Below are 13,586 nucleotides of genomic sequence, written 5' to 3'. Positions count from 1 at the left end.
GGAAATCCCACGCTGGCACCAACCAGTGTAATTGTAAATCGGCGTAAATCGAACCGGCGCAAAACGACGTTTACCTGTACATTATTTTGGGAGGGAATAACATACGGTCCTTGATCTAACTACAAATAAAGGTTTTGTTGGATAGGCATCTCAGGCCATGAGCCACTTATAAATTACAATATGTACTTATACATTACTTCAATATTTCTAATGAGTTGTATATAAAAACTTAATTGGTGACAATATAGTAATCTAGACATTAATAATTCATTGCAAAAGATGTGACATGTAAATAATATTTGATCAATATAAACTACAATCGATATACTAATTCAATGCCTTACGCACAATGAGTTACCAACAGGTAACAATTTAATGATGATAATAAACAAAATATTAATGTTGATGAAATAAATATGAACCAACTTTGTTTTTCCCCTCTTTTTCACCACTTTCTACCGAACGGTTGCAAAGCTACACAAGCTTACTTACTTACTTAGCTTGTCCGGTTAGATTATTTCCTGCCACTTTAATATGCGGCGACAGATATCGCCTTGTCGTTTTCCACAATTAGGTCCCCAGGAGTGCAGCCTTCCTCCATAAGCGGGCATGTCAATAGGTGGCTGTCTTCCTGGGTCACACAAAATATCATTAACAGAGAGGTACCACCTTTGGAGATTTTTTTACATCGTGTAACACCAGTAGTCTATTGACGGCGATCCATAGAGAGTATAGTAGGTGTTCACCTCCTTACCCTCATTTGAATCCATCCACGGTCTTGCTCCAAGATCCTGTTGACATAGTTCTTCTCTCCGCTGTCGTGAGGATTCAACAGCGGAGGCGGCTTTGATGAAACTGTTTCTAGATCTCAGACGAAGTTGTTGGTTGGAGTTTTGGAGTGGTTGTCTGGTAGTTAAAGGATTGGCCGACTACTGTCGTTTTCAGGGAGCGCCAAATTGTTTAGTTAATTCAATGTGATTTCCTTCGGGTTTCTTAGTTACTTGGTATTATATTATTTTATTATTATAATTTTCATGTGTGTTTTTTTGCATGTTATCATTCGTGGAGACTCCTTTCTTCAATCAATCATTTAATCAATCATTTATTTATTTATTCATATATATGTACATTACAAAATAAAATATCTTGATTCATACATATATAAATAATTAGGTAAAATTAGGTATATGTAAAAAAAACACATTAGTATACATAATATCCAAAGAATAATATGTTAAAAAAGTAAGAGAATCTTGTAACGAAAAACTCCCTCAGAGACGTGAAAAATGTCAATGTCCAAAGTTATATTGTTCAACATAGAGATAGCCCTTCCAACAGGCATAACCATTGGCAGGTTGGTCCTGTGTATTGGAATGTGAAACAGTCTATGTTGACGCTGTCTAAGGTAATTATCAGGAACATAAAAGCTAATGCTCCGCATAATTTCAGGGTTGTCAATAATACCGCGCAACAATCGAAAGAAGTGCGTTGTTAAATACACATTCCTTCTAGTCTTCAAACTGCTGTAACCAAGCATACCCTGGAGAAACTCAGTGGGATAAAGCCATGGATAATATCCGCACTCCCTCATGTAGAGAAACCGAAGAAATTTCTTCTGAACCCTCTCCACCATAAGAGAGTACTTCAACTCACACGGTCCCCAAATCATCGAGCCACTCTCGAGTCTACTTCGCACCAACGAGTTATAAAGAATTCTCAGTACTCGTGTACTACCAAAAACCCTAGCAGTACGCAAGACGAATCCTAACATCTTCAATGAACTACTACAAACTGTTTCGATCTGATCATGAAATGTCAGGGAACTCACAAAAGTGATGCCTAGATCTTTAACCTTCGCAATCCGCAAAAGATTCTGGTCATTCATTCTATAGCGGAAGAATAGCGTTTTGTGGGCCCTGGTGAAAGACATAACTGAGCATTTTGAAATATTGAACAATAATTTATTTCGTCTTCCCCATTCAGATACGTTTAATATATCCGTTTGGAGAGAACGAAAATCATCCAAAGTTTTAACCCTCAAAAATAGTTTCAAGTCATCCGCGAATAATAAAAAACGCGATTTGACTACAACTTTTTTAATATCATTGATAAAAATAGAGAACAGTAATGGACCCAAGTTGGATCCCTGGGGAACACCTGAGTAAGTATTAAAAATTTTTGATGCAAACAAGCCATGTGAAACGTATTGATTTCGGTTTCGGTTTAGCTCGCCATTAATTTTAGCATTCCATCCGAGAAACCGATCTCACTCAGCTTGTTTAACATAACATCATGATCGACTGTATCAAAGGCTTTGGCAAAGTCATTATATGAACAGTCAACCTGATGTCCTGCATCTAATGCAGCCGTAATATAGTCTGTAAATATCATTAAATTTGTTTCAACCGAGCGACCCTTCCTGAACCCATGCTGTTCATCTATTATAAATGGCTCGACTCGAGAAGCGATGATTTTACTTATTAAAATTTCAAATACCTTAGCTGGCGCTGAAAGTACAGCTACAGGTCTATAGTTTTCTACGGATGACTTAGAGCCACTCTTGTGTATAGGAGTAACTTTAGATATCTTCCAAATTTCTGGAAAGACTCCTGTATTTAATGACAAATTAAATAAAAAACAAAGCGGCCCCTTTAAAAAATCTACGCATCCTTTAAAAAAGAACGTCGGTAAAAAATCTGGGCCAAGAGAATTGGTATTATTCAATCTATCTATGATCGTAGCTACGTCTTTCTCATTGATATTTGGAATAACAATAGATTGTGCACCGTTTTGCGTAGTACACCGCTTAGCAGCGTTAACGTCAAGAAGCGGAGGTTCACTACTGTATACATTTTTGAAGTGACCTGCGAACGCTTCCGCAATATCTGCGCCCCGAACAGTTCGATCACCCCATGTCATGGTGTCAATATTCCCGCCGTTTGCCTTTTGAGATTTAATAAAATCCCAAAAACAATTTGTATTTTTGAGAATATTGTTTTCCATATTGGAAATAAATGACCGGTACGCTGATCGAATGTCACGTTTAACGCTAGATCTTAATCTACCAAACATTTCATAATCATTCTGACAGCCCGCAGCTTTCCATCTTTTATGGAAGGAATGCTTAACCTGAATATCCCTAATAATAGCCCCAGAAAACCACCTTGGATATCGCCTTCTTCCAGTTGTCCGAGACCTTCTAGGAAAACAAGAATCAAGTACTCCTTCAACAATACAATAAAAGCTTTGCACCGCCTCATTTACATCCAATGTGTCGTATACCTCATTCCAGTCGATACTGGCCATTAAAAAGCATAGCTGGTCAAAATTGCCCTTATTGAAGTTCCAGCCTCTCCAACTGACTGTGCCTTCCGTGGGAACTTCAGTTCGATGGGGACGATTAATCGACACACTGATACAAAATTCAAGCGCGGGATGATAATTGTCTTCTCTTGTTAGAGGTGACAATGACCGAAACACATCAACTTCTTTCCCGGCAAGTATTAAGTCCAGAATCCTATCTCTAGAATTCAAAACATCATTACACTGGGAAAGTTTCAACAATGAGCACAAAAAAGTTAGATCAGCCTCTATACCTTCAATGTTGCTCGCTGAAGGTAAGTTGAAATCCCCCAATATAATGACGCTTCTGTTCTGAAACAAATCTAAACTGGACAAAACCCTGTCGAAAAATAATCGATATGTGTTAGCCTCACTCGCCGGAGGAAAGTAAAGTACACAAATAAAAGTAATTTCGATTCCTTACCGTACCGTGCCCCCCTATACAAGATTTTACTTAATAAAAGGCATACTTAAAAATAAATTCTGTCCTTCTGATGTAATAAATTATTTTTATATATAAGTTACTTATTATAAATACTTGGTACATGGTTCAGTCTGAAAATTCCCATTAGTGAAAGCGCTAATTGGTCGAATAAAAAAATGGAATGTACCGAGTATTTTTCATAAGTAACTTCAATATAAATATAAGTTATTACATTGTTACAATGGAATTCCATTTAGAATTGTGAATGAATAACTTAAATCAAATTTCAACCTTTTTTTCAAAGTAATAACTTAACATAACATTCAAGAAGACTCAACTCGTCTGGGTCTTAAAATAAATACAAAGACTCAAATTATGTGCAACAAATCCTGTTCTGGCCCTGATCAGCCCCTCTATAATGGACGTCTTGAGAATGCGGCGATGGTCCAGGCTTGGACACAAGCTGCGCATGCCTCAAGAAAACCTAAATCCAAGTTGCCTCTCCTTTTAACCTGCGGGCTCACGCCGTCCTGGAAGGCCGTCGATGACGATCTTTCGACTTTATTCGGCGGAACTAAGGGCCGCTGGATCGACGTGGGAGCAGGCAAGAGTGCTGGCTGGCGAAAGGATCTCCTGGAGGCGATTGGTGATGTCCACATGCTCCACTTAGGAGCGGATGTGGAAAATAAGAAAAAATTGATCCATATTATGGAGCGCATACATACCTTGATAAACAAGCTTGTGCAGGTTGGAAACCGGTCGAAAGAAATAATAAAAATAAAAAACAGAGTCGTTTTATATTTATTTTATTTTAATGAGTAACCACAAAGTGAGTTCTTCAAATGTAAATTTCATATTAATGTTGAATTCAAATTAGATAAATATTTTTGATAGTAACTAACAAACGATGTTTTTGTATTAAGAATACGACGTCTCTAGATGATGCAAAAGGCTTTATGCTCTTAGATATAAATCAGTTTGGTGACATTTTTCCATGCGACTCCGGTAATAAAATTCTTAACTTGAGCATCACAAGGACGAAATTCTTTTTATCGTTTTGCTAAATGGTTGTGTCCTCAAAAATTTTACGGCATTTTCTTGCACTGACGGTAAAGTTATGTAATAAAATAAATTATAATCGAAATGAGTTGTAATGTCTATTGATTTGCATTGATTTATTTTCATGAGATATTTCTGCCGTTTATCTAACATTTTTTTTTTTTTTCATTAAAACAAAACACTTTCAGTATTACACAACGAGGATTACATTAATTATAACACAAAAATGTTTATGCTAAATACTAGTTTTAGTGTATAAATTTTATTATTGCACATGTAATTGAGGGTGAGTATATACACAGCAAACTTCCGTCATCATCACCAACGACCCAAAATTTTACCGGACAAGGAGCTATGAGAAGTTATCTATATAGGTTTAAATTAAGGAATGATGACTATTGTCCATGCGATGATATTTCTTCACAGAGTATCAAACATCTGTTATTTCAGTGCCCATTTTTCAGTTTGCAACGCCATAATCTTGAAGCAGAATGCAGGAACGATGGAATATCCTTAACAGATATCCACACTGTAGTTAAAAGTAGTTATCGCGCGCCATTGTTCTTGAACTTTGCAACAATGGTGATTGGACTCATAAAGGTCATAAACCAAAATCAGTGATCGAACATCCCATTTCCAAGACAAACAAAAACTTTTTTTTTTCCGAGTACCTTAGCCTTGTACATGACACGTAAGGCTACTAAATACAGGGGTCCAAATATATAAAAAAGAGTACATATATATTGGGTGAGAGTGTGTTTGTATGTGTATGGGTGTGTGAGTATCGTATGTATGTGACAATGTGTAGTGAATATAAGTAAATTTATTGAACAATGATTTTCAAAAATAACCAGATTTTTTTTAAAAACCTTAATTAGGATACCTATCAACTACCTTATTGATGAAAGTAAAATTGTTAAGAATGCTAATGTTATTAAAGAGTAACTGAGAGTTAATAAAATAAAGTAAGAGTTAATTTAAGATAGAATTACAGAGATTATGACCTGAATAAAAAATGTCCGCTAATTCAGCAACACATCTATACAGATAGCTTATACAAGAGAGAACACGAAGATATTAGTCATAACAAGGACGGCAGAGACACTGTTCTGCGGCGAGTGTTGTCTAAAATATATTCAGTCTTCAGTCAGTTGATGACAGTGATAAGGGATGCACGCGCGTAACACGTGTGGCGTATTTGTGATTTTTAATTTATTTTTCTATAACAGGGCAACATTTTATGTTAATTCGCATAAATTATGGAAAAGGAATTATTACACAATTTTTCAAATGTCTGGACTTTAGAATATTCCGTCATTCGCTAGTGGTAACACGATGTTACATCACCGCGCGCAAAGGGATTATTTACCACAGATTTTTAAGAGTTAAAAATGTATTAAGTCTTTTTTTTTTCAAATTATTACTTTTGTATTATTTTGTACTTACCTGTGTTATTTTTGTGAATACTCCTCGGGCGTATTGTGAAATGAGTTGAATAAAAAATTTGTGAACATTAACATCCTTTACATGAAAGTAGGGTGATCGATCTTACGCATCCAGTCCAGGAACAATAAAATATTGCATTGTTAAACGAACTTTTAAATAAATATTTCATGTCAACTTTTTTTAATTTTTTTATTTACTCATATAAAGATACACATTACAAACTGTATTCTTAATCTGATCGGAGACCGGATTCGTTACTATAATGGGTAAATATTTTTTAAGATACTCTTATGTAGGTTTTACTTCTGAATTCAGACGCTTTCTATGATGAAGGGTAAAACAGGCGTGTGGGGGACACCATCGTATAGTAGGATTATATTATGTTCATAAATATGTATATTATGCGGTATTCGTGTTTATGATGCGATATTATTCACTGCCACGCCATGTGAGTTAAGATGTGTATTTCACTTTATATGAGTTGAGATGTATATTGTATATTTAACTAGAAGAGATAAGTATCGTTAGTTACGTCACGATAGACGCGTAAAGCACATATACAAATGAGCTATGCACGCAAAAAGCAACGTTATCAGAGATTTCCACATGCGGGCTGTTATGGCTGTAGTCTGGTAAAAAGAAACGCAAAATTTAAAAAATGTATAATATTGCCATTCAAAAACGAATGTCTTTTTTTAATCGCGCAATAATAAAATTAAAAAAAAAATGGTTATACATTTAAAAAAAAATTTTGTTGAAATACTAAGGTCAAAAACTTTTTTATAGAATTGTATTTTTTTTTTAAATGGGAAGATAATTCTGCTTGTAGTATTTTATTTATAACAACATCTTATTAACGTTTTTATGACCTTCAGACCTGCCCTTATCGTTTTCGGTTCTCTTCTTTTTTTTTAAAAAGAGAATACAATTCCAAAAAAAAAGGTTTCAACTAAAATATTTTATAAATTTTATTTTTTTAAGTTTTACTGAATGTATAATTTTACGTAGAAATAAAGGAAAGTGCACAAAAATGTATGTGATTTAAAACGCTTGTATTTATTTTTTAAATCAAAAAAATACAATTTGGCCACGGCCACTTTCATGTTCAATTTATTATCTATAAATTATTACAACAAGTTTTTGTTACTTAATTGGGATCTAAGTCTTAATTGGGATCCCAGATACCTAAGTTCAGTCTTAATTTGAAATGGCGTAATTGATCTGTTGGTCTCAAAGTAATTATATTTTAGTTGTGTAAAACTTTTAAGTACATTTTTTAACACAGATACCTTTAAAAAATATTGTTTTTTTTATTTTTTATTTTTATCTTTTAGTTTTTGCACCACAACAGGCCAGGCGGCCCAATTACAGTAGTGAACTACATCACAAAACACCCAGGCTTGAGAAAAATTACATTTAATTTTTGTGTTCTCACCGGGAATCGAACCCGGAACCTTTCGTAGGTGAGTCAAGCGTCTTGACCACTACACCACGGAGGCCGCCAATCAGGTTTATGTTTTTTTTTTATTGCGCAATTAAAAAAAACACACGTAGTAAAATGGCGAAATCGTATGATTAGTGAGTTTCCTGACATTTCATGATCAGATCAGAACAGTTTGTAGTAAAGATGTTAAGATTTGTAATACGTTCTGCCAGGGTTTTCAGTCTTACAAGAGTTCTGAGAATTCTTTACAACTCTTAAGTGCAAAGTAGACTTGAGAGTGGCTCGATGATTTGGGGACAGTGTAAGTTGAAGAACCCAACGGGGTAACCATAACGATGGTGGAGAGAGTTCAGGTTAAATATTTTAGATTTCTCTACATGAGGGAGTGCGGATATTGTTCATGGCTTTATTCGACTGAGTTTTTCCAGGGTTTGCTTGGTTAAAACCGTTTAACTCATGTGTGACTGTGATGTCACTTTGGTCTACATACGATACAAGGCTTGATATATTGCCCTTTTTTAAAAAAAATAATATATTTATATATACGCTCAATGGGCATTTTTAGGACATATTTGTACGTAGAAAATTATTATAAGGGAAAGTAAAAAGACACAATGGTATACAGTATACTTGGTGGGAGTGAAAGCGGGAGAGAGGTATTTATAATTTAATTTGATTCAGTGATCGTTTAAAAGAAGAAGACTTTTTAACAAAGGAATCAAGACTGGTATGTTTGTTGGCAAACCTACGAGTTCTGGGCATAGGGGAATGATAATTATGGTTAGTTCTATGGTTATCGGTATGAAAGAGTAAGTTTTGTCTGAGGTTTCTAGTTGGAATATTTTATTTTACTAAGCTCAGTAGTCCAGACGCATCAAATAATGAATAGATAATTTTCAATAGGACTAGAAAGTCGGATTTATTTTGATGGTCTTAAAGAGAAGTTATATTTAAGCTAGTTTCTAACTCATGATACGTATATTGGTCTCTGGATAAGGCCAACCTTCAGCCTATCTTTCTCAAAAATCGATGTTAAACTGATTCAATATTCTTGATGTAAACATCATAATATGGAGACCGGATAATCAAAGAATACTCTGGGTGCGGGCGAACTAGAGAACAGACTAGAGTTTAAAGGGTTTTGATATTTTTGAAGTCAATGATGAAGTTTTTTTTTTTGTAATCTTCAAACAGACATTTTCACACGAGATTTGGCAGAGCAAAATTTGTAAAACTATGCTGAATTTTAATACAAAAAAATTGTCCTTGCTACGCGAGGAAAAAATGTAACGCCAATACAGCAGTAAATTTGAATAAGAGAAAGTACGAAGCTTCATAACAAGAAAAACCGAGACGCCGTTCCGTGGCCGGTGTTTGTGTGACAAGAGATTCAGTCGGTTATTGACAGTGATAATGGATGCACGCACGCAGGTACTATGATCGGCGTATTTATGAATGTTTATTTATGTAAAGAGCTAAAGTATACGTTTATTTATAAATTATGGAAAGGCAATAATTAAACGTATACGTCATATGGACTAAAAACCATGCCTGTTACACAAAAAAAAAGCCATAAATTAAAATGCACGCAACGATCCATGGAAAGACAGATGCTCGGTGTATGTCTAAGAGACAGAATAAGAAATGAAAAAATAAGGCGCTGAACCGGAATCAAAGATATCATGGATCGTACAGCAAAATTAAAATGGTAATGGGCAGGACTCTTAGCGAGGCAACATGTTAGCACGCGGACCCCCAGAATAATGTGGAGACCATGGGCAAACAAAAGAAGTGTTGGAAGGCCACTTCAAAAAATGGGTCAATGATCAATGATCGCCTCTATTGCCGGTAAGAAGAATTATTTAACAGTATGTCTCCATGTTTTTTTTTTCTAAATGTCTGAACTTGGGAATATTCTGTCTCTTGCTTATGATAACACGACATTACATCACCGCACGCAAATGAATTATTTACTACAGTCTTTTAAGAGTTTGAGACCAGAAGGGCTGTGTATCTTACTACCCGTTTATTTCAATTGTTGCGTGGCATTGTCGGCAACCCTGAAATTATGCGGAGCATTAGCTTTTATGTTTCAGATTAGACAGCGTCAAGATAAACTGTTCCACATGCCAATAAACAGGATCAACCTGCCATCGATTATGCCAGTTAGAAGGGCTATCTCTATGTTGAACAGTATTTATTTATTTTTTTTATTTATTTTCAGTTCAAAAACAGTAAATGATATCACAATGTGAATACAATTTATAAAATAAAAAATAATAACACTAAACATCTTTCACCAATTAAATGTGAACACTAATAGTCACAAAAGAAAAATTAAAAATTATATGTGTCTCAAAATTTAGTTTTCAGTATATGTTATAAAAGCAGTTTATTAGAATTTATATAAAATTAATTTTAATAAAATGTAATCAAGATAGATGCAATTTATACAATCTAATATAATTTTACTAGATTATTAATAAAGTCTCGTAGATAAGTTTTTTCTAATGTATATCAATAAATAATAGCAATAATAGTCACAATTAAATAAAATAAATATAAAAAAATGCGTACTCTTATTTAGTGAATCCGTTTTATTATTGTACATGTTAGTTAAGGTTAGTATATATATTTAGGGTGAGTGAAGGTGTGTGTATATGTTTATGGGTGTGTGAGTATTGTGTATATACGAGAGTGTGTGGTGAATATAAGTGGACTTGTGGATCAATGATTATAAAAAAAAAAACTGTTTTTTTTTTAAAACCTTAATGAGCACCACCTTACCGATCGATCTTAAATTGTTAAGATTGTTAAGAACGGTCCGGCTTAAAATCCAAATTTTAAAATATGTAAAAAAAAGTAATAAAAATCAATAAATATATATATTTATATATATATTAATGTAAGTACTCATTATTCACGGGGATCTGTCGCAATATATATTTACAGGGCATTGCTTTGACATTGATACTTTTCACGTCTCTAAGGGAGTATTTCAATACAAAATTGTTTTATTTATTAAATAAAATAAAAACATATTATGAATACCTGCGTTTGGTTTTAATATATACTTACTAATTTTATGGATTTTTCAAAATGGTTTGTATTTGTTTGAATGAAAATTTTAGATTTCGAAATGAATAAATAAAATTATAATTGAGAGCATTCAGAGAAAATAGTTTTTTTATTTATTTATTTTTATTTTATTTTATTTAATTCTACAATACGCCCAAGGGGCATTTACAAAAATTATACAAGTAAGTACAAACATAGTAAGTAACTATTTAAAAGATAACAGCGCTTTTTTGTAAACATGTAGAAACAATAAAAAGCATACTGCCGTGCAAAATAAAAAAAGTGAAACTTTAGATAGTAAAAAAAAATTATGTTTTGTTTGTATTTATTTTTAAAAAATGCATATTGTAGGTTCATGTGATTTCAGAAAGTTTCAAAATGTGTCTCACTTTAGTCTTGAATCTCCGTATGGTAGTTGACTTCAGACTGTGCTTTGGGTCATTGTATATTTTCAGTCCATTGTTTAGCAGTCGAGATTGTCCTATTTGGTTTTTGCTGTCTGTGTATGATAATGATGCATCGTTTTCATGTCTTTATTGTGCATCTGTGCATGTCAGTTACTTTTGTTTATGAGATGCTGTCAGTCTTAAAACAGCCAAGTGTGAGTTTATCGATTTGAGGTTTTTAAGCTTTCTCGAGTTGTGCATGCTTTGATATTTCGATGTAAAAAGACATTTACATTTCAAATCAAAATTTATGATAAACAGGACATTGAATTAGTAAGCCGATTTGAGTTGTATTAAGTTACTGCCGTAAAAACTATGGTTTCCATTCATGACTTGAGACTTAAAATTTCGAGTACTCAAAAGAGTAATGATAAATTTATCTTGCGAATAAATTTTTTGTAACGACTTGAATTCGAGGGTTATCGAACTAGACATTTTATCATTGTTAACAAAGCGTGTTTTCCATTTCTAGTTCAATGAAAATATATCAGCGCAATCATCAACCCCTGTGGGAGTGGTGGGCAGAGGGGAATGATTCGGAGTAAAACGTTGAAGACTTGCCAATTCTGATTTCTACCCTTATCTGTCTTCCGTAGAATCCCGTCGAAACCTCCCGGGGTCGTAAATAATAATATTATATTAGTCCGTACCCGTGATATTATGCATTATTTTGTCCCGCAAAATGTTATCAAAGATTGTAAAATGAAATGGATTAATACGATTTTAATGCATTTTGGGTGCGTGAAATCGATATTCTTTTAACGAAATTCTTTTTAAATTGTCTTTAAAATATAAGAGGTTTTTTTTTCAATTAAAATTTAAGCTAAAAACACATAACACAAACTTTCATTTAATGTTCCCAAGGAGATATTGGTGAAAACTCATTTGAGGACATGCAGATTGAAATATTTGTTTACAGACGTATGTATATTTTAAACTAAAATATTATTTACAAAATGTATTGTTTAAAGAAAAATCAATAACTTATCGTAAATAGTTGTAATAATTAAAAACTTTTTTTCCATATTCCAAGTAATGATGAGCATGAAATAATACATATTATACGAAATATGCGGAAAAAAGCTTGAGGTATAAAGAATAACAAAAATAAAATACCTCTTAAAAATATGCATGTAATCAAGTATTGAAAATAACATGTAACTACAAAATACAAATTAAAAGAGTATGAAAAAGTTTTTAAAAATTACAAAATATAATTAATACAATCAGTAAAATAATATTTAAACAAGTTCAAACATTATTACACGTTGGAACATACTACAAGCTAAAAGAGTGTGAGATAAAATCTTCAAAATTACCTTCATTACATCATAAAGTTAAAAAATAATCAAAAAAGATTTTAAAATTAACAAAGTATGTAAAAAATAATATATATATACACCCAATTCAAACTCAAAGTTTATTTTAGCTTTTTGATATTGACTCAACATTTTCTCAATTTATGGATAAAATTTATTTATTTCATTAATATCTAAACACATACAGATAAATTTAAAAAAAAATTCTACCCTTACTAAAATACAGAGAGCCGGAACGAATACAAACAAAAAAATGATGTTATAGACAAAAAAAATACAAACTAAACATCTCACGGAATGCATGGTCTGACTACATTGAACGCCGAAAAAGATTATAAAATAAAAAACACCAGTCAGATCACTCTTTTCCACGTCCGACAGCGTTCAGCGAATACGTTCCATTTTCAAAGTTCTGAAAAAAAAGTTATTCTTATTTTAAAATCACAGTGCTAACTAAATTTCATTTACGTAATTCACATCGTGAATCGTTTCGTCGGATTTTTGGCATAATTTGTTTTACATTTACGACTACATTTTACTTGTTGTGAGATATTGTACTTATGAGGTTAAATGCTCATCTCAAATTATTAATTTAAATAACCCCGCAAGTTGAATATTACGAAGTATTATTTTTTATATTTATAAAATATGAAATACTTTTATTTACTTCTTAATGATTGGTGATTATTTGATGAAAAAAATTGAAGTAACTTATTTATTCCAAAATCTGAACGATTAAATAATATTTACCTACATATCTAAAAATAACTGCAATTAACTGGTTAGTTGTGATTTGAGATTTAATTGAGATATCAAATCGGGATAATCTTCCGACGGGATCTTATTGACACGACAGTACTAATAAATCTATTATTACTTAAGAAACATGTCAGTGTTATTTATCTATATATCCACTTATTAGTATAAAATTAGTTTACTATGTTTAAAATAAAATAAAAATAAGATATTTTGAATTATTTTAAACTGTTTTTACTAAATTTTTCTTGCAAGATTTAATTTTTTAAGGC

The sequence above is a fragment of the Micrasema longulum genome, unplaced genomic scaffold, assembly GCF_059751315.1.
Source record: "Micrasema longulum isolate JH-2025_06_02 unplaced genomic scaffold, ASM5975131v1 h1tg002608l, whole genome shotgun sequence".
NCBI classification, from domain to species: Eukaryota; Metazoa; Arthropoda; class Insecta; order Trichoptera; family Brachycentridae; genus Micrasema; species Micrasema longulum.
The sequence above is the reverse complement of the archived record's forward strand: the minus strand, read 5'-3'. Positions refer to the sequence as shown.